The 26294-nt window shown below is 47.7% G+C and overlaps 1 long non-coding RNA gene across 3 annotated transcripts; it reads right to left on the bottom strand.

The window, feature by feature from the left end:
* Positions 1-1964: 1964 nt before the first annotated feature.
* LOC106843138 (uncharacterized) lies at positions 1965-24387 on the bottom strand. Of its 3 annotated transcripts, XR_001401121.3 has the most exons (5): positions 24279-24387; positions 23878-23953; positions 9577-9754; positions 8524-8634; positions 1965-8089 (listed from the first exon to the last, which is right to left on the bottom strand). It is a non-coding gene; the product is annotated as an uncharacterized lncRNA (long non-coding RNA). The 3 variants fall into 3 exon arrangements; XR_011505717.1 differs by having other exon boundaries at positions 8524-9754; XR_011505716.1 differs by having other exon boundaries at positions 1965-9754.
* Between the last annotated feature and the right edge of the window lie 1907 nt (positions 24388-26294).

Here is a 26294-nt window from a genome sequence, read left to right as displayed (position 1 = left end):
AGTCACATGACAGACACAAGCCTGAGGGTCTGGGGAGACAGCCCTGTTCACAGGATCCGCCAGTTCTTCTGGTGGAGTCTGGAACGTAAGTATGTTGATCCTTTAACCTCTTCCTTCGGCCTTCCAGACCAGGCACCCAAAAACCTTCCAGTGACCCCATTCTCCCTCAAATAGTGTTTGGACTGCATAAAAACCAGTCGCTGCTACCTCCTGGCCAAAGTGACTCCTTGTCACACCCATTTACTGAATACCTGTTGTATGGCTGGCACCTGTCCTTCTCCAAAGTGGCAAGTCTTTACTGTGTGTCTCCTGTATGCCTAGACCCTAATTACCAAGCAGAAATAATAGTTAATGAGCACCTACTGAATGCCTAAAATTAAGAAGCATCAACCAAGGAAATAAGCCTGAATTGAGTGTCTACAGTACGCCGGGCAATCTCTGATGAAACTGAGTCCTTTCATTCCTCACAGCCCACCCTGATCATGCCCACGTGAAAATAATGTCAGTGATAAGCAGCCCTCTCTCTGGGGCAGGGTTTTTCACTTTGGAGCTGGTTCTGTGGACCACCAGCATCAAAATCATCTGGCATACTTAAAAATGCAGACTCCTAGAGCCCCCCATAGTCCTGCTAACTCAGAATCTCAGGAGGTAGGGCCGGCCATCTTCCAGTTAAACAAGCTCTCGAGTGAATCTCATGCACAATGAAGTTTGGGAATCAGCACCTTGGGGCCTGGGGCGGAACACCTGATTCATCTCAGTAAGCACAGAGAGGTCGAGAATGCGGTACAGTCATTCACCCACCTTGGGCTCAGTAACTTTCCTACAAAAGGAGAATCTGAGATGCCAGATGATAAATGGGGAAGGTCAATGACTGCAATTACCAAAAGGAGAATACAACTGATGGACTAACATACGGGAAAATAGTCACTGTCTCAAAGAATCACAGAATATAACCAGAAAGGAAAGGTCATATCTGCCTATCCAAGTACCAAATATTTTTAAAAACTAAAACTTAGTCCTGGCAGTGTGATGAAACTGGAACTCACGTGCTGCTGCTGGTGACATACTGCAGTGCCCACTTTTTGGTGAACAAGTTGGCATTATGTATCAAGGGCCTTAAAAGCATTCCTATAGTGTAGTAATTCCTTTTTTAGGACTCTATCCTGAGGAAATTGTACTAATCTCTGGGAAAAAAATCTTTCTGAATGATAATAACCACTACAAAGTTACTCATAATGATGAAAAATGGACAACAGGAAGGAATGGTTAATGAGACCGGGCATGCTCTGTATGTATAAAACCTTAAATCGGCACTGGCAGAGAGTTTATAAAGGTGTGAAAAGTGTGTATGTCATAGTGTGAGCCCGACCATAGCAAGAATATATCTACACTCAGATAAGATTAGAAAGCAATCATTCAACTCTAACCGTGGTTGTTTTTGAAAAGCGGGAATCGAGGTGACTTTTTTCTTTCTACTTCTCTGTTTTCCAAATGCTTGCGAAAGAGCATATACCATTTTTATAATGAAAAACTATCAAACGGACAAAAACACACAACCAAATATGTTTTTAAGAGGATGGAAAACATGACCAGATCCCACAACATGATAGTTATTTGAAATCCAACCTCAAAATACCTTGCTGTGGGCCCCCAGGAAGAAAGGGGAGCCTGATTTGGGTGGGGGGTGACCGGTCCCCTCCCTGTGGCACCCGTCTCAAACTTCTCCCCACCCCAGCCTCCATGGCTCCTTTTGTCAAGTTCTCAGAACCAGCATCAAATTTGTCCCTACGTCACCAATTTAGGGAAGAGGAACATTTACCAGTTCATCAACTAACATCTTTTCAGTAACTTTCTATGTGTTTTTCTCTAATGATAGAAATAATATTTAAGAGGCACGTGCTAGTTAGTTTCCAATCAACCTGCAAAATGGGTATTTTTTTAAAGTAAACTTTATAGGAGTCAACATTACATACAATAAAACACACTCATTTTAAGCATACAGTTTGAGGAGTTTGATAAACGCATACCCCAGTGGGACTCACCAACACAATCAAGATCTAGAATGTTCCATTACCCCAGAATAATCCTTTGTGCTCCTTCTCAGTCAATTCCAGGCCCTTGCACACCAAAAGCAACCACTGCTCTGATTTCTTTTGCCATAGGCTGGTTTTGCCTGTTTTTGAGCTTTATGTAAACGGAGTCCTGCAGTGTGTACTCTTTTGAGTCTGGCTTCTTCTGCTCAATGTTATGTTGTGTGTAGTTGCATTTTGTTCATTCTCATTGCTGTATAGTATTCCAATGTATGACTATACCACAATCCACTTAGGCCTTCCACTGCAACTTCCATTTGGATAGTTTCGAGGCCGGAGCTATTACAAAGAGTGCCGCTGTATGTGTTCTTGCCTCTGTCTTTTAAAGGACATGTGGACTCATTTCTCTTGGGTGTATATCCAGGATGGAATTACTAGGTCACAAGGTGCGCAAGTGTTTAACTTTAGCAGATATTGTCAAACAATTTTCCAGAGGGGTTTTACCATCTACACCCCCACCAGCAGTGTGTGAGAGTTCCACTGCTCCTCATTGTCCGTCTTTTTCACCGTAGCCACTCTGGCTGAAGAGACGCATATTTTTGAATACTGACTCTGCCCAGGGCTCAGTTTAGGAGAAAGAATTTCCTGGGCAGCCAGCTTGAGTTGAATTGTAATTGATCTGCTTCCCTCTTTTCAACAAGGAGATAATATGTCTGATGATGTTTTGACATTACTTTATTGAGGTACAATTCATGTACATAAAATGCATAGATCTTCAGGATATAGCTCAATGGGTTTTTCATTTAATTTGTACACCATCCTGAGACCACCACCAAGACAGTATAGAGAACATCTTCCCAGAAAGTTCCTTCAGCTCCTTTCCAGACTCTCCCTGCCACCTCCCAAGAGAGAACCACTGATGTTGTTTCTTTCACCATACATTCACTTTGCCTCTTCTAGAACTTCACATAAATGAAACCGTATGGTCTGTACTCTTTTGTATGTGGCTTCTTTTGCTCGCCGTAGTGTTTTTGAGATTCATCCATGTTGTCGCCTGTATCACTTGTTCATTCCTCTTTCTGGCTGAGACGTATCCCATTGTATGGGTGTACCACAACTTATCCACTCACCTTCTGATGGCCATTCGGGTTGTTTCCAGTCTTTGGCTATTAGGAATAAAGCTGCTGTCAAGATTCATGTGCACATTTTCATTTTTTTCCCGAATAAATACTTAGGAGTAGAGAGTAGAATTGCTGTGTCATATAATAGATACATGTTTAATTTTATTTTTAAAAAACTGCCAAACTGCTTTTCTCAGGTTTGTACCATTATACATTTCCTTTTTTTTTTTTTTTTAGGAAGATTAGCCCTGAGCTAACATCTGCTGCCAATCCTCCTCTTTTTGCTGAGGAAGACTGGCCCTCAGCTAACATCCGTGCCCATCTTCATCTACTTTATATGTGGGACGCCTGCCACAGCATGGCTTGACAAACGGTGCCATGAGTGCTCCCGGGATCCAAACCAATGAACCCGGGGCTGCCAAAGCGGAACATGTGCACTTAACCGCTGTGCCACTGGGCCGGCCCCCATACATTTCCGAGTGCCATGTGTGGGTTCCCACTGCTTCCTGCCCTAGCCAGCAGAAGCGTTGTTGGTGTTTTTGATTTTAGCCCTTCTAATGGGTGTGGAGTGGTATCTCACTATGGTTTTAATTTGCAATTCTCTGATGATTAATCGTGTTGAGCATCTTGTATTGTGCTTACTGACCATTTGCATAAGTTCTTTGGTGAAGTGTCCAACTCTTTTGCTCATTTTTTAACTGGGCTATTTGATGTCTTATTATTGAGTTGAAAAAATTCTTTATATATTCTGATTACAAATACTATGTCAAATATATGTATTGCAACTATTTTCTCCTAGCCTCTGGCTGCCTTTTCATTGTCTTCACAGTGTATTGGTCTCTTTTTTTGGAGAGGAAGTTTCACCCTGAGCTAACATCCATTGCCAATTCTCTCTCTTTTTTTTTTTTTTTTTTTTTGCTTGAGGAAGATTAGCCCTGAGCTAACATCCGTGCCAATCTTCCTCTACTTTGTATGTGGGATGCCTCCACAGCATGGCTGATGAGTGGAGCAGATCTGCACTCGGGATCCAAACCTGCAAACCCTGGCCGCCAAACGGAGCACACAGAACTTCAACCACTCAGCCATGGGGCCGGCCCCTTAACAGTGTCTTTTGTCAAAGGCTTTTATTTGTTTGTTTGGAGGTTTTTTTGAGGCAGATGAGCCATGAGCTAACATCCGCTGCCAATCCTCCTCTTTTTGCTGAGGAAGACTGTCCCTGAGCTAACATCTGTGCCCATCTTCCTCCACTTTCTATGTGGGACACCTACCACAGCATGGCTTGATAAGCAGTGCATAGGTCCGCACACAGGATCTGAACCAGAGAAGCTGAAGCAGAACATGCAAACTTAACCGCTGTGCCACTGGGCGGGCCCCTGTTTGTTTGTTTTTTAAGGAAAGCTTATGGCTTTTTTTTTAACCTGCTCTCTGTATACATTTTTTCCTTCTTCTCCCCAAAGCCCCCCAGTACATAGTTGTATATTTTAGTCGTGAGTCATTCTAGTTGTAGCATGCGGGACGCTGCCTCAGCATGGCTTGATGAGCGGTGCTAGGTCCCCACCCAGGATCCCAACCAGCAAAACCCTGGGCCACCGAAGCAGAGTGCACGAACTTAACCACTAGGCCATGGGGCCGGCCCCTGCACTGTAGTTTTTTAAGAAATAGGTATATCGAGTCCCCATTTTACGGATAAGAAAAGCGAGACCCACGCAGAGAATGCAAGTGCCTTCCCAAACCCACACACCGGCTACGTGGCAGGACCAGGGTTCAATCCTACAACTCTGAAGTCCGGTGCTCTGTCCACTGCAGGATCAAATTCCGACCAAACCCAGAAAACCAAAGGCAATTGCACCAAGTAGTTTATAGTAAACATGTTATCTAAGATGAGAGTGACTGAGCCTGAGGGTCCAGGAATAACGAATCAGGGCCCCTTGTACATTGGGTTACAATATACACGGATAAACGGAGCTATTAAAGGAAGGGAAGCCCCTCCCCACTCTGCAGAAATAAAAATGTGATCGCTCTCTGCACTGTAATCTCTGATGAGAACATTTAATCAATTAGCATTGCTGTTGTCAAAACTTGCTCCCCACTGAGCTAGGAAGCCGCAGGCGGCGCCGCCTGCCTCCTCCCGGGCTGGGATTCGCCCTGGCAAGAAACGTCCTGCCTCCTCTCCCAGAGGACGTTCCTACAGCCCCAGATGTAAAACCAGAGGCCTCTTATCTGGCGTTATTTATCTCCATGCTAACAAAATGTGAGTCCCCAGCAGAAAGCTTAGAAAGAACCCAGCTGCCTTCTCTGCTCCTAAGGGGATGGGCCCCGTGTTCATGGCTCCATTCCTGGCTCTGTTGGCCAGGTTGAGGTTTCAGGGCTCCTCGTGGGGCTGGGCCTCCGCCCTGGGCCAGGCTAAGCTATGCTTTCCCTCTCACAGAAGCTCCCTGGGGTTCAAGGTGAACAAGTGGGAAGGAGACGGGAGTCAGCAGTGAGGCAGCACTGACCAAACGCTGGACACTTTACCCGCCACTCGGTAGCCCCAAATCCCCACAGGATTCAGGCAGGGAGGGTCAGCACTTCCATTTTATTTCTTTTTGGCACCTGAACTAACATCTGTTGCCAATCTTTTTTTGTGCTTTTTTTTTCTTCTTCTCCTCAAAGCCCTCCAGGACATAGTTGTATATTCAAGCTGCAGGTCCTCCTGGCTGTGCTATGTGGGACGCTGCTTCAGCATGGCCTGATGAGCAGTGCCATGTCCGTGCCCGGGATCCAAACCAGCGAAAACCCAGGCTGCCGAAGCCCAGCCCTTCGAATTGACCACTCAGCCACAGGGCAGGCCCTAACACATCCATTTTATTAATGAAGAAACTGAGGCCCAAGTATCACCTCTTGTCTAACCATGGGCATCACTTGTGAACCATTTTGTACTAAGAGCTTTACAGGGTCCCATTTAAGCCTCCTAACAGGCCCGTGAAATACAGACGGTAATCACCCACATGCTACACGGGGAGAAAGCCAGGGCACAGAGCAGATGACACCAGCCCCTACTCTTGGCAACTGTGTCCTCTTAAAAAGTCTGAGCAGAGCCAAATGAGACACGTCACAACTTGATGCCCCTTGTTTTGCGATTTGAGGAAAACAAATTCAGATAAAGGAATGAATAAATGTGTAACTTCCCCGCTGCACATGAACAGGAAAGATAAGACTGGTGATGTGATCATTGCCATCATTTGAGTTGATACTTACATTGTCAGGGACAATTAATAATCATTCCTTTATGTCACACTCCTGTATGACAGTAAATAATCCAGGCTGGTAAAAATGGAAAGAATCATCATCATGAAAGCTAATTATCAATGATAAAAAGAATCCATAGAATCAAAAACAATAACAAAAAATAAACCAATCGTTATAAGAAATGAAAAAAGGGGCACATGTGTATGGTGGTGGATGGAAACTAGACTTTTGGTGGCGAACTCCATGCAGTCTATAGAGAAGACGAAATCTAACGAGGTACACCTGAAATTTCCATGTGCTAAACCAACGTGATAAACCAGGGTCTTGTTTCTGGGCAGGACAAACCCAATTGGGCCCCATTTCTCAGGCCAGGAGAAGCCCAGGAAGGGCAGGACAAGGACTGAGTCCCTGCGGCTTGGCTGGGGACCTTCGTTTAGGGATCCTCTGAGGATGACTGGAAGCTCAAGGGAGGCCTGACGTCAAGCCAGCCAGAGCCTCTGCTGGGTTCCTAAATGCTCGAGGACAGAAAGGCCAATTACAGCCCAGTGAGACGTGGAGAGTGTCCACCAAACACTGAGGGACTGACTGGCTGCTCATTTGAGACAAATGAGATGTGGGTCTATTCATTTATTCGGAGTTAAAATAACCCAATACTCACAGATGAGCCCGTGGGAAAAAATAGTTACCCTGGAGGTCACATTACAAGAGCATTTAACTTATTCAAATTCTATTTTAACATGAGAGATGTAAATAGGGTGGGGCACCTCTGAGCATCTTGCCTTGAGGAGCAGGATTCTAGGGTTTAAAGGTACAAAATATTCATAAAACATGTCCTTCTCAACACCAGCCAGGTGCTTCATCTGATGTCCAAAGCAATAGGATTTATTCCAATCTGCCCCTTACTGTTTTTGTTATGTCTCTCTATGTTTATTACTATACAGTGTTATACACACATAATCCCATATACAGTGCTTTACGAATGATTTAAGGAACTCCGAAGGGTCATTTTGACTAAGAGCGCATGCACATGCATCAAGACTGCCTTTGCAACAGGCATTTTCAGATGAGGTATGATGCGGCCCTTAATTAATTCACAAAATATACAACAAATAAAAAGCAATATAACGACTACCTATAAACCCAGGAATGTCATCGAATCGATCGTGGCTAATGGATTAAAGATTAACGCGACCACAACCACCTGTTGGCCTCAGCTGTAAACTGCTGGGGCTGAGTAAACAATAAAGGAAATAAGATCATCATCATTGTTCCCATTAGAGTAATGGCCGATTATCTCTTTAAAGTGCTCCTCAGACCCTAATGAGGTCATCCAGGTCACTTCCCACTGGGCCCAGGACGCTGCCCGTTGTGTACGGATGAGGAAACTGAGTCATGGGGAGAACAGGCGACTGTGGAGGCTCCCAGCTGTTTGAGATCCAGCGCCCCCTCCTGTCTTTACAGAGGTCCCAGGCGGCCTTCACCCAAACTGAGGACAGAGAGAAGAGAGACGCCTCGGGAGTTTTTAGAACTGTTGAGACAGTCTTTAGGACGAGGATGAAACAAGACAAGTTTTCATGGGAACCCAAATCTAGTGACTTCTCAGAGCCGGGGCTTCACTGAGAAACTGCATCAAAAAGAAAAGAATCTGGTCCCAACCTTTATTTCTCCCCAAGCATGAAACTCCTGATTTCAAACCAGTTCTTCTCGCGTCTGAAAGAAAACAGGAAAAAGATGTTGCCATGTAGCCTTTCCACCAGTGAAAAAAGAAAGAAAAGAGAGAAGAAAATCGTTCGGGGATTCGAAACAGAAAGGATCTCCTTCCCCTTTATCGATAATTTTGAAAGGGTCGCGGTAAGACACTGACTAATGACACGTGACCTCTGGATTCTCCGCGAGGCAGCAGGCGCGGGCCCAGGCCCAGCGGGGACCCCTCTGCCAGTTCGGGGTCACTCTCTCCATTCAACGCTTTATTAGTTCGCTCCAGTCCCAGGGCGAGGCCCCGCTGCTCGCGGACTTTTACAGCTTTGATTGAGGAAAGCTATTCAGGGCCGCCGCGAGGATCTGTTTGTTTTCAGGAGGAAGCCTCTGAGAGTCCGCCCCCTCCCCCCATGCTTCCAGAGTTGCTGGAGAGATAAAAGCCATACCTCCTTTTGACCTTCATTGGACAGTAGAAGCCCCGACTCAGCGTGGAATAATAAAGGCATATCACGCTGCATAAATTATCCCGTGATTGACGCGCTTTCTTCCAGCTCCGACTGAAAGGGGAAAGTTGGGGGGGGTGGGGCGGGAACGGTGAAGGGCCCGGCGTACTTAGTCAAGCACCTACTATGGCGAAGGTGCCGGTGGGAACTGCAAGTGCCCGTCGCATTTCATTCTCACAAGCAGCCCCACGAGGCGGATGTTATTTATCCCTGTGACATGCATGAGGAGACAGGGTCGGAAAAGTGAAATGATTGTCCCCGTGAGCCACGGAAGGCAGTGGCGGGCACAACATTTTGCGGCAAGTGTATATTGACAAAGTTTTAAGTCAGCTTTTTAAAATCACCAAGTAAGTTACCAAATGGTCATCTTCACCGGGTCCCTGAGCCTGACTCTGAGCCCTGGGGGAGGGAGGCGAGACGCAGGAAAGATGGCACAAGGCCCCCACCTGCCACCTGTTTACTCAACAGCATCTGTTGAAAGCTCAGTGTCTAGGTATGCCGGACTTTGCCATCGTGAAGTCTGCGTGCTGTGGGGAGACCCATAGTAAACGAGTAAGTTAGGCACATAATTTTTGGATGAGAAGAAAGCAAGACAGCAAGATAGAAAGTGTCTGGATAGGGAGAAGGGGGACAGCTTCGGAAGGTGCTCAGGGAAGCCTCGCCGGAAGGCTGAGGAGTCGGGGAGCACGGAGGAGCTGGCGGGGGAGGGAGGGCCTGGGGCTCAGCACCTTCTCCAGACCCTGGACTTTATTCTTGGGGCAATGAGAAGCAATCGGAAGGTTTTCAGCAAGCGAGTGCAGTGAAGCAAGAAGCAAGATCAGGATTGGGAGACTGGGAGCTGCCCGTGGCTCTGGCTTTACCTCCGTTCTGACTGGTGAGGGGGGCTTGGTCAAAGCTTCCATGTTCAGATGTTCCCTCCTTAAGGGGGGCAGCTGGGATCAGCTCAGGGAATGGCCACTTGTTGTTAAGTTTGTGCCCCCCACACTGTTCCCCTACCTGGGGATCAAAATCTCAAGTGCCTTGGGAGTTCCTGGGAATGTACACCTGCAGCGGGGTTCCTGGGTGATGTGGCAAGCTGGAGAGTGGCGTTCTGTCCGTAGAGGTGGCCGCTACTTAACTCCAGCCATCACACCATGCGAGGTGGAGACTCCCAGAGTTGCTAGACCTTCTGATTCTGTAAGAGAAGCCAGAAATCCAGATGTGTGAGAAAACTCTCGGTTTTTAAATGTCAACATCAAATCCCAATTAAAATAACATTTCCTAAGCTCTATCCATAACCCCGAGGCTAAAGAGTTACACAAGATCAGACCTCAGCCTCCAGGAGCCTCCAGATTAGAGTCACTACCGCCTCTTAGCAAACCAAAGCTAAGTAAAGGTGAAAGATGCACAACAAACAGCTGGCTGCCATCCCGGAGGTCTAAACCCTTCTGGTGCAGGGGACCCCTCTGGCAGCTGTGCAAGTCTATGGGCCTCTTCTCAGAATAATGTTTTTAAATGCAGGAAACCAAATAACCAAGGCACCCAATTAAATTTAAATACGGTTATCAAAATGCTACAGTGTGCTAATACAAGTGTTACTGTATCAATAACAAGATCTGGTGCTGAGCCGATGACTTCCATAATTCCGAAGTAGTGATGGTAGAAACAAGGTTTCAAGATATCTACAACTGTAATGTGATCTGAAAACACAGCTGTCTAGTGGTGACAAAGTCACAGTTACTGGTAGGGCTGCTCTTGGTTGTTGCCTAGTTTATAAGGAAAGGAAATGATACATTTCAGTTAGAGGAAAGCAAAAATAAAGGTGCGATGTTTTCCCAGCCAGCTTCACAGACAATCCCCTCTCCTCACCCCTGCAGTAGTCCACGGACCCCAGTTTAAGAATTTTGACCCTAGATGGGATTTCTTTAACAGGCAGATTGGCAGCGAGGAAGCTTCCCCACCCTCACCCACCACCTCAGTAACTGGCATCCCCCTCATGCCTCCAGCTGCCCCGGAGCCCCCTAGATCCTCCCCTCCCTGTCCAGGCAGAGCGCCCCTCAGTGGAACGAACCTCTTGCTGTCTCGCCTCCACTTAAAACGCTCTGTGGTTTCCTACCGCCTGCAGGACGAAGCCCTAACTCTCAGCATGGCCTTCAAGTCCTTGAAGGGTCTGGTCTTCCCACTGGGCCGGCCGCACTCCCCTCCCTCCCTCCAGTCCGGCTGCACAACACAGTCTCCAGGCACCTCTGCGGAGTCTACACACAGAGCACGTGGGACGGGCAGGAGTGCAGGTTGGTGCCAGGCAGGGGCAGGTTCTGGTCTTAAAGCTGCAACCTGTTAGCTGTGAGACGGTGAACTGGCCACTTAACCCTCCAGGTTCAATTTCCCCCCACTGGGAGACTTCACATGGTTGTGAGGATTCCATGAAGCAACATTCTAAACTTCTGGGCACATTTTAAAGCCTCAAGATACAGAAGCTGCTCTCACTGGGGCTTTCGTTACCCTAGGGTTTCTCCTCTGCTTCCCACTGCAGCATCTCCGCTCTTACTCGTCCTTCAAGACCCACCCGAGGGCCCTCTCCGCTCACCTTATTCAGATGGCTACTCACGGTCACCATATCAGCCCAGCCTACCAGCCCTGAGCACCCTGTCTAAACTGACACCATCCACCTCTGTGTGGCCTCACCCGGCTTTATTCTTCTTCTGCGCGTTGAGTGCCATTTGGTACGGTATATCTCTGCTTGTTTATTTGTGGTCTGTTCCACCCACACCCAAAAGAATATAGGCTCAGTGAGGGCAAGGATTTCCTGTCATCCACTGCCGCGTTCCCTGTGCCTAGAACAGTATCAGATTCCATAGCAGGTGCTCTGTAAACATTTGCCAAATGAATGAATGAATGAATGAATGAAAACCCTTTGGAAACATTTTCCTGAGGGCTGTTAGGGTTCGGTGAGAGAACGTAGCTACAGGACCCAGCTCTCTGTCTGACAAACAAATGCTCGTTTCTCATCTTCTTTCTCAGTTTCTCCGAATCTTAGTTTACTCATGTGTAGCATAGGAATACTGAGAACACCACTGCTAGTAATAATAACAACAATAATAACACCAGGGCTCCTGACCTCATGGAGCTACTGTAACGTCCAAAACCAGAAAGCGTTTTGCAAGCTACAAATATTGATGCAGACGTGAGTTACTGTTGCCGCTCTAAGAACACAGGCAAGTGACTCCCTCCTCTCTGAGCCTCCATTTCCTCATCTGTAAAGTGGAGCTTGCTTGTTAGCTCCGGACTTCCTGCCTCGCCGAGTTCTTGTACGGAGTGAATAAAGTAACGCGTGTTTCAATGCTTTGTAATATCAAGTGCTTTGTAAACCATGAAGCTGGATGCAGATGTAAAGAATTGTCTGGAGCGGGCACAGGAGCAGTGAAGACACTGCGGCCTTGGAATCCTAAAACCTTTGAGTCCCTCCTCTGACACTTTCTGACCCGGAAGGAAACTCTGGATCTCAGTCTTGCCATCTGTAAACGTGGGTAATAACTGCACACGCCTCACGATGCACGTTACAGGCTCGGCGCCCGTCCAGCCTGGATTGAGAGCTTCGGACCGTCGTCCGGTGGTCTGGACAGCTCCCGGAGGGCCGACTCCTCACCAGGCCAGCGAGGCTTCCGTCTCCTCTTCAGTTGAATGGTGATGATTACACCAACCTCTCTGCGATGCTGCGTCTTTTAATTAATATTTATAAGGCAGCTGGAGATGCTCACTTGAAAGGGGTGGGTAATACACGCTGACTCCAGAGTGAGTCCAGCTGTCTCGGGACCCTACTGGTGGCTTCTCCGGGTGGGTCCCAGGGTCTAAATCTGGGCCTCATGTTTGGTGGTCAGAAAGATGCCATTTTTCTAGAAAAGCTAAGTTCCACTTCCCCAGCAGATGCGCCTGATCGCTCAGCTCTGAGTTGGTCTGAGACACGCTACAGGCCCGGTCCCAGGGCCCCTGGTTCTGTTGTGGAAGAAGTCAGGTGTAGGAGATAAAGCAACCAGTGTGGCTCCAGATTTGCCTTCACGTGTCCTAACTCGGGGCTGCACCTGGGAGGCGGGTTGAGGCCTCCGAGACGGGCTGACGGGGCGGGCTGGGCCAGGCCAGGGGGCTGCTGCTTGCTTGCATCGCTCAGGCAGGGAGGGCGTGAGGGGCGAGTGGGAAGGCCGATGCCACGCCGTCCACTCCAGGGCTTCTCTGAACCCCGGGCTGCGCCAGGCACAGGAGGCTCAAGCGCGTAATTTGTTACTGAGACTACTGCTGCATTACCAAAGTCACTGGATGGACACAAGGTTAGCTGGAAATCCTCCTTCCACTCGCTTACGTTGCCATGGGGTTTCTTGGCTGAGAGAGAAGACGAAGTCCTTCACCGCAGGGCACGGCTGAGCTCATCTTCGCCGTGAGCTGGGGAGTCTCTGGTAAGGCTGCCTCCGAGTCAGCGGCTCCCCGCACCAGCTGTGCTTGGGACTCACACAAGGAGACAGCTTTGTTTGTTCGTTTAATGAATTAGGAGTTTCTCAACAGGTGAACAAAATTAGCCACAATCCTTCCAGTCAGGTGACACCTTTGACATTAGTATAAATATAAGTAATAATAATACATTCATGAAGCAAGGAAATGCAGTGTTGCAGCAAAGTATAAAGCAAAAAATACACCTCTCTTCCCACTATGCTAGGCTCTGTCTCACCAATGTAAATTATGAAGTTTCCCATATATCCTTTGGAAAATAAATTTGATTCATTCTCCAGCATCTCTTTGCCCCGATCTGACTCAGGCCGTCTGCTCTTATCTCCTTCCCCAGCTCTGTCACTTTCAGCTTTCCAACTATCTGCCCTTCTTGCTATTTCTTCAACAAGCCAAGCCAGTTCTGCTGCAGGGCCTTTGCACATACTGTTCCACCTGCCTGAAACACTCTTTCCACAGATACAACATAGGGCTCACTTCCCCACTTCTTTCACATGTCACCTCCTCAGAAGGGCCTTCTTGAACCACATTTTTTAGAGCCCCCCCACCCCTCCTTCACCTCCTATTCCCTCACTCTGCTCCAAGTGCCTTCATAGCACTTCCCACTGCTTAACGTAATATTGTAAGTGTATTGTTTGTTAGTGGGCTTCCTCCACTAGACTGTTGGTTCCAAGGACTTGATCTATGTGATGATCTTCTTGTTTCTTAGCACCTAGATGGGTACCAAGTACCTAAGAGGCAGTCAATAACAGCTATTTTATTTGTAACAGAGATCACTTCCTGCTCTTTGTTGACTTATTTTTCATTTAATCCTGGGATTCCGTTGTACAGCTGGGTCATCATTTACTTAACACGTTCCTACTAATGGACAGCTAAATTGTTTATACTTTTGTTGTCACCAACATGCTGCTAGGAATATCCTTGGGCATACATCTTCAGATTCTTTTGTGAGTAGACCCTTCAGGTAAGAGATGCCCAACAGGAAAGCTGCTGGATCGAAGAGCAGGTGCCGTTCACATCCTAGTGGATACGGCCTGACTGCCCTCTAGTTGCATCCGTGTGGACTCCCACCAGGAGATTAAGAAAGCAGCTGTTCCTCAATGCTTTACGATCATTGATGGTATGTTGGGGGAATAACACTATCGTAGTTTTGTTTCCCTTTACATTTAATCACAAAAGAGAAGGAACATCCTTTCATGTGCTTTAGCTCTTTATCTTTCTATTTCTGCAAACTGCCAGATTACATTCTTATCCTATTTTTTTTTAAAGTATACTTGTTTGTTGAGGAAGATTGGCCCTGAGCTAACATCTGTTGCCAATCTTCCTCTTCCTCTTTTTTTTCCTCCCCAAAGCCCCAGTACATAGTTGTATATGCTAGTTGTAGGTCATTCCAGTTCTTCTATGTGGAAGGCTGCCACAGCATGGCCTGACGAGCAGTGTGTAGGTCTGTGCCCAGGATCCGAACCAGTCAACCCCGGACCATGGAAGTGGAGTGTGCAAACTTAACCACTATGCCACCGGGCCAGCCCCTCTTTTCCTATTTTTCTATCAGGCTGTTCTGTTATTTCAGTCTCTTGTAAAGCAAAATAAAGAAAGTGTCCCTTTGGCATTTACGTGGCAAATTGTCTTTGCAGTTCTGTGGTTGGCGTTTTGAGTATTTTTTTCCCAAGGAGTTTTTCATTTAAATGTAACTAGGTTCTTAACCTTTTCCATTATGGCCTCGGGTTTTGTGTTTTTTAAAAGGCCCTTCTCAGGAAGCTTTTAAAAGCGCAGATTGGTGAACTCTACCCCCGTGACTCGGATTCATCTCCGGTTGGGGTGGGAGCAGGACTGTCCCTGCAGGTGTGTCAGAGCCAGTCACACCCACACCACAGTAAGCAGTGCTCCCAGCAGACACACGGGTGCATCCCAGTTCCCCACGCAGCGTGGTAGGCTGGAGACCAAGACTCTCAGACGAGCGTGAGCTGTAGGGAGGCCAGCAGGGCCTCAGGAAGGGTTGCCTTCAAGCTGGGCATCCCGAGGGCCAGACAGAGGTGACAAAGTGGAGCCCGGTCTTGGGGCTGAGATCCAGGGGCACTTACTCTGCAGGGCCGAGTCTCCCTAGTACACTCGTGCCAATGAGCTGGAGCCCACTGACAGCCCAGCCTGCTCTGACAAGCACCGACCAAGGACGGGCTGCACAGGGTCTGGCCGGGCTACATTTAAAGGCTTCCAGGGCCGTGGCTGAGAAAGGTTGAGCTGGGCTGGAACTGATCCTGATCTTACTCTGCCTTCACATTGCCATTTGAGAAATGAGAAGCATAGGGACAAATACAATTCTGTTTCTTCTTGTCTTGCCTATGGGTTTGTGGGATTATAGGTTGGGTTCTGAAGAGCGGCCAAGCCTCCAACTGGTGAAGCACCACCTCCCTACCAGTTCAAGAGAAGGTGAGACTGAAGGGCTGGGGGAAGGAAGGACCCAGGCCCTACCAGAGGACAACGGACTGTTACCAGGACAGTGCATTAATCTTCTCAGGCTGCTATAGCAAAATACATAGATGGGTGGCTTAAATAGCAGAAATTTATTTTCTCGATTACAGAGTCTGCGAAGTCCCAGATCAAGGGGCCGCTGACTCAGTGCGTGGTAAGGACCCTCTTCTTGGCTTGCAGGTGGCTGCCTTCTGAGAGTCATGTCTCCTCCTCTTCTTTTAAAGCCACTAATCTCATCATGTGGGTCCCACCCTTATGACCTCATCTAATCCTAATCACCTCCCAAAGGCCACATTTCCAAATACTATCACCTTGTGGGTTATGGCTTCAATGTATGAATTTGAGGGGACACAGTTCAGTCTGCAGCAGGCAGGCACCCCGATTCTTCCCTTGGCTAGGAATGTCCCGCCTTCAGTGTAACCAGCCTGAGCGCACGGGGAGGGGCACTCAGGCCTGGTGGACAGAGGGTGGGCTTGGCCTTCCATCAGACCCGGGACTGAACCCCACCAATTACTGAGTGACCTTGAGCAAGTCATGTCACCTCTCGGAGCCTCAGTGTCCTCACGTGCCATGTCTCCCTCACAGGCTTGTTGTGACAATTTGACGAGATAAGGTGAGTGAAGCACCGTCCCTGAGGATGTCCTCAATCAGACATTAGCTCTCCTCTCCCCCAGCCCAGCTAGCTAAGGGCAGCCAGCATGAGTTGGGAAAACAGAAATTGACTACAGAGGGCTTTCAGATTACTCGTGCGTCGCTTAAAGATGGGACGCGTGCTGAGAAATACGTCGTTAGGCGATGTCGTCATGTGAACATCACAGAGTGCACTTACACAAACCTACGTGGTGGAGCCTGCTGCACACCTAGGCTATATGCTACTAATCTTATGCGACCACTGTTGTGTATGTGGTCCATCGTTGACTGAAATGTCGTTACGTGGTGCACAACTGTACTGCATCTATTAGAAAACTACATTGATCCATTTAGTTGGGCACAAGTAGGGCTTATCCAACTTCTCATTTCATTAACTGCAGTGGCACATGTAGATCTCCAGCCAGTAGGGAGGGGACTAAGATTGACATCAGAAAGAGGGCGGCACGGAGGGTGGGGTTGGGGCCTGGAGAGGGATGACAAATTTCCAGAAGGGTGAACAGCAGCTGCAAAGCCCTATTGAGGGAAGGAATAAAGTGTAATCTGAGAGCTAAGAGAAGGCCAAGATTCCCCAGCACAGAGACAAGGGGCAGAAGAGTGCCAGCTATCATAGGGAGAGCCAGGGTTGACTAGGCAGCCACTGCAACAGATTTGAGCATCATCCTAAGAACACTGGGGAGCCATTGAAGGTATTTAAGGAGAGGAGTGACTAGATTGAATTTGCATTTTTCTTTTTTTGGAGGAAGACTGGCCCTCAGCTAACATCTGTGCCCATCTTCCTCTATTTTATATGTGGGATGCTACCACAGCATGGCTTGATAAGCAGTGCTAGGTCTGTGCCTGGGTTCTGAATCTGCAAACCCCAGGCCACCAAAACAGAGTGTGCAAACTTAACCACTATGCCACTGGGCCAGCCCCACAAATTTGCATTTTTAATGAATTCCTACCGCCACCTTGGAGAGAAAGAATTGGTTCACCTTTGAGATTTTTCTTGGGCATGTCCACTTCTCTCCATCTGTGTAATTGCTACCCTGGTCCAAGCCACCGTCATATCTTGGAGAGTCACAGCCTCAGCCACTTTCTACATCATCTCTCTAAATCTGTTGGTGTTAGCCTCCCTGCCTCCCAACATTCACCCAATTCATCTGGCAGCCAAAGTGATCTCTTAAAAATGTAAGTCAGATTTTCTCTCTTCCTGCCTGAAACATGTCAATCACGTCTCTATTCCATTTAGAATAAAACCTCAACTCCTGACCATGGCGAGTGGCCCCTGGGCCGTCTGGGCCTGCCGCCTCTCCAGCCATGCTCTCCCTTGCTTGGTCTGCTGCAAACCACTCTCCTACCCTCAGTTTCTTGAACACATCACGTCCCATTCTAACATCACAACCTCCAACACAACAGTCCTATTCCGCTGTTCCCTACATCTGGAATGACCCCCAACTATTCTCCTTGTTAAGCCTACTTGGCTGATAGGTGGCTTCCCCAGAGGTGCCCTCCTGACCACCCACCACAATCTAATTTCTGTTCCCTCCATCGTTTTTCTCTGGTAGATCCCTGCTCCTTTCCTCAGAAGCCCTTATTTCAGCGTGTTATCATATATCTGGTTATCTAATGTCTGCGTCCTCTGGCAGAGAGCATGCCCCAGGAGGGCAGGCATGATTCCATCTGCACATGGCCCTCATGGCATTCTGTCCACGGAGTACAGGCACAGGGGCTATTCTGAGCGCACTGATGGACGCGTCTGACCCAAACAATGGCCCCATGAGGCAGATTACAGGATTATTCCCATTTTGTAGGGCAGGAAACTGAGGCACACAGAGGGAGGGTAACTTACCCAGGGTTTCCCAGCTGGAAAGTGGTAGAGCGTGGACTGGACCCAGGCTGGGTGATTGCAGAGTCTGAACCACATGACTGCACAGCTGCTCAAACTGCCCTTCTTCATGTGGTTCCACCCAGCGGGCCAGCCCAGAAGCCAAGGAGCCTTCCTCGGATCCCGCCCCCTTCCTGCTCCTTCCCTCCCTTGGATCATGGTACCACATTCAACCCTGGCTCCAGCGGCACAGCTCCACCTGCAGTCACCCCAGGCCCTCCTTCCCCTTGCCAGCAGCAGGTCGTGTCCCGTTCTCCCTCAAACTACCCTCGAGTCCACACCCTTCCCTCCATCTCCACTGCCGCTTTCCCCGATCAGCTCACATCTGGGCACTGCAGCCACCTCCTGCTTCCTCGGTGCCCTGTCCACTCTCTCCTCCACACGGAGGCCAGAAAGAGCTTCCAGAAGTAGAGTTACCCCATATCGTGTGTACTGAGCATCTTGCCACAGCTTCCCCTTGCACTTAGGATAAAAGCTGAAAGCCCTCCGCGCGATCTGCCCCACAGATGTCAGACGCCATCTCCTCCCACACTCCCGGACCCCGTAGTCCAGAAATGAGGCCTTCTTCATGCTCTTCAAACACACTGAGCTCTTTCCAGGCTTCACGCATGCTTTTCTCTCTTCCTGACTTCTCTTCTCCCCAGACCTGCATGAGGCTCCTGTTAGCCTCAAAGTCTTGGAGTAAATGTTGACTCCTTGGAGGGCCCGGCCAATGCCTGACCCCGTCACTGTTTTTCCTCTACTCCTGCAAATTGACACCCTTTCTGTCTCGTGACATGTGGGGTTTGTGTGTGTGTGTGTGTGCATGCATGCGTGCACGTGTGCCTGTGTGTGCGTGTGTGTGCGCATCAGCGCCATGAGAACCCAGACCACATGGGTGTTTTTTCCCGCCATTGGATCTCCAGAGCCTGGAGCGGTGTCTGGCACATAGTAGGCACTCAGTCGATATTTGTTGAAGGAAGAATGAGTGGATGTCTGGGATTACAGCTTCTAGAACTTTGCCTCCAAATATCTGGTTAGAGGAGATCAAAAATAATGCAGAACAAACCAAACCAAAGAGGAAAACCCACAGGGGCAAAATCCATAGTTTCCAACAGTAAATTCTTGACCTTTTTGTTTCCCTCTCCGAGATTGTCTGTAAAAAGAAAAAAGGTTTTTAAAAAAATCCCCACCAATTACCTCTGAGATGAGACTTAATATGCCAAGTTTTTGCCTAGAGCACATTTTTACAGCTGAGTAATAAACCCCAGACAAACACGCCTGACGACGGAAACACTGAAGGTTGTCTGTTCCAACAGGGCCACTGCAGCTGCCGAGGTGGAGAACATTCTTGTCAAAGGAAGAGGGGAAGGAAGAAGAAGTGAATTAGGTAAATATTTATCCAAAGAAGCAGCGTTGTTGATAATGAGGAATTTTGGCTTTCCTTCCCAAACCAGATCTTTATTTGTTTTCTATCCAAATTACTTTTATGACACTTGGGTTTTCTCAACAATGAAAATGCTTGGTTGACAAAGAGTATGAGAGAGATTGAGAGAAACTGAGTTGTTTTTTTTTTAATGTGTTTGCCTCCTTTGCAAGCTGTTAGAGGGTCCCACAAATTCACTTTAGAGACAAGAGCGTAAATACTGCTGTCTTAATCCCCGTATTCCCAGGGACACTCTTGAAGGAGACATTTTCCAAGAAAGGGAATTATTTTGGGCTGCAAGAGAACTTGACTTGAACTCAGGAGACTGAAGTTTGAAACCTACTTGATCCTCATAACAGCTGGTTAAGCTTGGAAAAATGGCTTGCTGCCTCTTAGCCTCAGTTTCCCCATCTGGAAATAGGGATGATAAAGTCAAGGCTGTGAGATGGTGGCACGAGGCCTCCACGCTTTACCACTATGTACACGCAACCAGCTGCAGAGGGGTCCTTTCTGAAATGGGTACCAGATTCTAACTAAACTTGATCATGCAGGATAGATAGGAAATGGATTTTAGAAAAATAGAGGAATAAAAATAAAAACCACCATGGTTCTTTCCTGGAGTAAATGGATGGACACATCACACAGGAAATCACGCCAACAGACTAAGTGAGTTCCAGCTGAATTTAACTTAGAGTTGATTTAAAAAAAATGTTTTTTAAGTGTAAAAGTAAGAGAACATTCAAGGATATTCTGAAAACAAACTCACAGATTATCCCACGACCCCGACACCCCCAATTATTCTCCCGTCTGCATATTTTCTTTCTGCCCATGTGTGGCCTGCATTTCCCCTTGGTAATGGGAAACATGCTCATGAAGAACAGAGGAGGTCAGCCCAAAACACTCTGGCTGCTTCCCCTTTCCCCCCCTTTATTTATTTATTTTACTCTGTTTATAAACAAAGCTGAGGGACTCCCCTCCCCTTGATACCGAATCGTTTATGTTGCTTTTTAACTTAATTTAGCTTTTAAAAATGTATTTATTTATTTATGTTTTCATGTGACACCAACTGTTTTTGAGCTCCCTTGCACTGTGAGGGCTAAGCCCCTTGTCCCAATAACCTCTGCCAGCCATGAGCGCTGACATGGCCAGTGTCAGCAAATGGCCAAGTTGGCTCTTCCTGCATCGCCCACGTTGCCCAGAACCTTCAAGGTGGGGCACGTTCTGGCAGCTTGCCCTGCATCACGGCCAGACATTGCCTGGGTAACCAATAGCCAGCTGCAGAAATGGAGCAGGGTGGGAGGGGGAAAGCAATTCCTATCACCCCTCCTCCTCCAAGAGTCATTGTCATTTCGGTCAATGGTTTTCAAAAACTGTCACCTCCCTTTATTAAGAGCCTACTCTGCGCCAGGAACTGTGACAGATGCTAGCTCTCCTTCATCTTGGATGTTGGTGTTATTACCACCCTGTTCGACAGAGGAAGAAACTGAGGTTTAGAGAGGTTAAGCGACCTGCCTGACGTCACACAGCCCCACACTTTGGTCTGAGTGACCCTGAAGCCTGTACTCTTCCCCTGAAACCATGCAGCTGTGTCCAGGTCAGAGCTGATGAACTAGAAGATGGGGTCTGATTCTTCCAAGAGGAGAGCCAGGTGGTGGTTTGAGGACCCATTGTCAAAGCCAGCAAGGATCATTAATTTCCATTCCACCCCTCACCTTTTCATCCACACCCAGGCTTGCTAAAGACTTCTGTTTGATGCCTGTGAGCTTGGAGATCCATATGACTGCTCAAGAATCAGTTATGAGGTCATGCCAAGGGCAGAAATCTCAGCGATTAGGCCCAAGCTGGCCCACATTCTGTCCGTGTAGAATGGGGCTAATTATGAAGTCAGAGGGACCCATTGTTAAGGAAAACTTACCACACTCTTGGCCCATTGAAGGGCTGAGCAAACATGCAGGCTGGACAGGCTGTCCTGTACAGATGACAATCTCTGGTTCTCCTGAGGCCCTGACGGCTGCCTCAGCTTCCCTCCCAGTTGGGGAAACCCTTTAGAACATAAGGACCCCATCCCTGGGCTTCAGGGCTTCCCAGGGGCCTTACGGGCACTATAGGGGCTGTGAGAAAATAAGTCTGCTGTTCAACTCCAGCAGTGGGGAGAAAGACAGAGCCAGAGAAACAAAGAGAGTCAAAGTGACAGAGCAAAAGAGAGAGGGGCAGAGGGAACCAGAGAAAACCCCTGAAGGGCACCCAGGGACATTAGCAAGAATCCCACCCCCATCTCAGCAGCCTGGGCCTGCCTGGCCCTTTTCTAGGCATCCAAGCCTTTGAATTTTGTTGTCATTTTTGCTGCTTCTAACACACTTGTTGCCAGGTGCTGCACAGGTTAAAAAGCAAATCAGTGAGGATTAGAGGAAACAATGCTGTTAATTTTCAAGCTATGTTGTGACGTCACCAGTGACTTAATTGGCAAGGCTGTCTCCCAGGCTGGCCCTGCACAGAAGCATGTCTGTCCACCTGCCCTGCCCACTCACCCAGGCCCAGAGCGGATGGAGCGAGACAGTGCCTCTGTTCTAAGTAGCCTGCTGCCTTGGCCCAGGGCTCCTGACATGTGAGGCTATTGAAGTAGAGCCTGGAGGACAGGAGGCTTGGGGTGGCTGGCCACTGAGGAACATAATAAAGAGCAGGAGGATGGCAGGAGGCTGGCCATGCTCCTGACTGTGCAGTCAGGCCTGGGATGCCAGCAGGGCATCCGTCCTGCCCCAGGATCTGTGAACTAGCATCTCTGCTGCTTCCTGGTTAACTTCTCACTCAATTCCCTCCCCACCTCTCCATTCCCAATGCTGCCCCTCTCTCTACAGACGCCTCCTCCCTCGACCTATCGCTCCCAGCATTGTCCCTCCCTCTTTTCCTCAGTGCTCCCCCCAGGAGCCTCCCAAATGAGTATGGAGCTCTATGACTCCCCTGCTCAAAACTGTCCGTGGCAGAAATGAAACCAGAGCGATGACATTCAGTGCTGGCAGAGCTGGGGAGAAAGGGAAGCTGCCAGTGGAAATGTACACCTGGTAATATCTGTTCGGATTAAAAATATACACACTTGGCTCCAGCAATCTCAGTTTTAGAAATTAAGCCTTTAAAAATAGAAGTTTGAGGATAAAGGTTTGCAAGGATTTTTTTTTTCAAGAATTGTTGGTAGTAGTAAAAATTTGAAAAAAGAATAATGTTATTAATAAGGAAATGGTTAAATAAATTGTAATACATCCTACTACAAAATATAAAAAGAAGGGATTAGATTTATGCCTACTGACACGATAAGATGTCTATGATATGAATCAGACAAGAGAGCAAGTTACACAGATAGTGACATAGCTACCTAGAGGCACACACAAACACAGACACCATCAATTCCCACATTTCAGTATTTATAGATGCTATTTTGTGTTTGTTTCTAATCAGGAGTGTTTAACGATTTACAAGAGATTGTTAATCCTGCTTATGTTGGATGGCAAAATGGAAAGAGACTGAGCGAGATTAATAATTGCTTACATATCTTTGATTTGTTTCATTGCTTATGGTGAATATCTACTGCTTCTGAAATTCTAAAAGAAGAATTTAATAAAGGGTGACAGAAAGAAAAGGAAGGAAAGGAAAGGAAGAAAGATGCTGCGGGTTCTCACTGTCGCTCTCTGAGTCCTGGCTCTCGGCGCCACCCAGCCTTTGCCATGGCCTGTTTGTACCCTCGCTTCCTCCTTACTCTCTCCACATTCCAACACACAGACCAGGGCATTTCAATTCTTATCCCTTTGCACATTCTGCCCCTTTTGCCAGAAACTCTCACCCCCTTCCTAACCTGGCAAGATCCTTCACGGCTCAGTCCAAAGGCCCCCTCCTCCAGCGGCCTTCCCTAGCCACCCAAGGCTGAGTGGTGGGTCCCCCTCTGGGCTACCCCACACATTTCCTGTACCCTTGGGAACCACATCCCATTATATCACACTGGTGGGGCCTGGAGAAGGCACGTCCCATCTAAAGGAAGCCCACCCTTGAGAACACGCCTGGGGCCACTGACCTACAGGTTGATGCGGAGAAGCCAGAATGCCAGGTTTCTATGGAAAGCCTCCTGATTTTTAAATGTTGGCCACTTATTCAGATGTTTAACCAACTATCTCCAGGCCAACACCGTGAGAGTGAAAGAAAAGGACTCTGGGAGGTAAGCGTGGCTCAGGGCTGTCCCTCTCAAGTCTGTGTGGGGTAACCCGGCTCTTCCGACATGCCTGGGTGGGTGTAGCACTAACCCAGCACACAGCTGCCTGAGGGAAAGAGGGAGAAATGGAGGGAGGATGGAGGGGTTCAGGGAGGGGGATGAAAGAGAGGAGAAAAGGACAGATCAGGCAATGCGTTTAATCATCTCTGGAAAGGACGAGTCTCATTTGCCACTTACCCGCATCTGAACTTTGCCTACAGAGTAGAGCGGAGTTCTGTGAATATTCGGGAAGTGTCCTCTGGGAAACGACAGTCTGCCTGTCAGACACAGAAGATGATCTTGTCAAACAAGAGCAGGTGATTTTTAAGCAGAACTCAGCTTTCAAAGAATTCTTCCCTCTTTTACAATTACTACTAAGCCAGTAGATAACCAGGTCCAGGGTAAATAAGCTTGTGTTTTGACCAAATCCTCTGCTCATTGTTTACTAATAATGCTAACAACCCATGCATCCAATGTGGTGTGGTCTTCTATCTATTATCTCTGTAGTAGATTCTTCCTGCAAACTTAGAAGATTGGAATGATCACTATCCGTCTAGCTTGACAGATAAGGAATCCAAGGTCCAAAATGGGGAAGTAACTTGCCCAAGGCCACTCAGCTAAGAGGGGCTCCAGCAGGATTCCAGCCAGATCTGGTGCCATTGGATAGGCAGTGTCCTCTCCTGTAAATCAGTGCTAACCTGAATTTCGGGCATCCACCTACATGATTGTTCCCTTCTTGAAGAACAATCGTAATGATTTGGCCTTATCCCAGCACCAGGAGTGGCATTATTTCATTAATATTTAACTTTAAATAAACTCTCATTCTAAAACAAAAAAAAAATTATTTGTAAGGAGAAACTTATGTCACAGTATATTTATCAACCATAGATGGGCTAACTCTTGAAAATAAGTAGAATGGAATCAAGGCTGTGTTGTTATTTTCATGCTACAGGCTGTCGCCTCCTGGAACTGGCAGGCTGGCGCTCTCTCCACAGGACATTAGCAGTCATTGTCAAGGTGTTAAAGTTGTACCAGACAGTCTCCTGAGTATAATGGGAGGATTAACAGATCAGTGAAAATGGAATAACTTTCTTGTCATGTGCCTAGATGTCCCTCTGAGCCTGGTCCAGGGCCTCTCTGAAGTCATTTCTCTGAGAAGGGCTGTGTCACCACTTGGGCAAAGCTTCCTTGTGCTGCCCAAAGGCCCCCAGGATTTTTAGCAAACATAATTTTCATAAGCCTCTTTGCAATTGTCCACACCAACAGTGTTAGCTCTAATTGTAGCATTAACAATTATCCACAAGGTTCCCTCCCAGGCCTCTCGTCTGCTGAGTCAGAGACTTGCCTCCTTTCTCACACAGGAGACCAGCACGAGAGGACAGGAGGGGACTAACTGCTCCTCTAGTGAGTTTTACATCCATAAGACCATTTAATCCTCCTGACACCCAGAAATAGGGATGGTTAGCTCCAATTTTCTGATGGGGTGAGGCCCGGCTCAGAGAAGGGGAGAACTTGCCCCAGGACACACAGCTGATCCAGCATAAAACTGGGGTTCCCACCAGCCCCGCCTACTAGCTGTGATCTTTCCAGTCTAGCCCCCACCTTCCAGGGGACCTCTGTCGGCCTAGTGGGGGACAGAACCAGGAGCAGAATGAAGTTTTCACTCACTCACTCACTCACTCACTCACTGCTTTATCACAGAACCAGAAGAGACAGGAAATGCAACCCCATCCCCCTTCATTTTGCCAGTGAGGGGACAGAAGGACCCTGAGAGGGGAGGGACCTGCTCAAAGTCACCTAGCAAGTGAGCGACATGGGGCTCAGAACGCTTGCTTCTTGGCAGGGGTCCAGGTCCTTTCCCTTCATTCTACCACCCTCCCCACAAGATTGCAAATCCATTTGCAAAAAGCCCAGAGCTGTGGAAAGCTGGAAAAGGGAAAAATATCAATTTTATCAAGCTACTATACATACGGGCTACTAAAGTTATCATTACAAGGAAGGTCTAACTATATTTAAAGTCTGTGGATAGAATAAAAATTTTTTTCCTATTTAAATGGTAGTGACTATTATTTTCCAGGGCTGGAGGATGGGTAGAGGAGGGGAGAGAATGACGTCTTTGCAAATGCACAATTAAAAAGAGGTTCTATTTGTTGCGATTTTCCATGTCTGAGAATCAGAGTCCCCTGCAGTACAATGAATGTAATAACAGCATCTACTAAATAGGGTCTTCAGGAGGATTAAATGAGTTGGTACATGGCAGGTCTGGTACACAGTAAGTAGTTAATAAGCATTGCCTGCTATTATTAGGGAACGTTTAGATTTTTCTAAATGCATTTAGGTCTTTTTTTCCTATTCTATAAACACACACTCTTGTTTTAGAAAACCTGAGAAATGCAGCAAAATCAAGATATTTCCAAAGTGATCGGGGGAAGAGAAACAGTGCGATGCTGAATTTCTCTGGCTGCTTCATGCCAGAGAGGAGAGAAATGTGATCCAGAGGATGACAAGCCAAAAGCGGCTTGGGGTTTGGAGTCAGATTCATCTGGGGTCAGATTTGACTGGGTCACTTAGTTGCTGCATGACCTTGGGCAGGCGACAACCTCCCCAGTCCTTTC

Source organism: Equus asinus, chromosome 9 (genome assembly GCF_041296235.1).
Source record: "Equus asinus isolate D_3611 breed Donkey chromosome 9, EquAss-T2T_v2, whole genome shotgun sequence".
NCBI lineage: Eukaryota > Metazoa > Chordata > Mammalia > Perissodactyla > Equidae > Equus > Equus asinus.
Note: the sequence above shows the minus strand (reverse complement) of the source record. Positions and strands in the feature narration are given on the sequence as shown.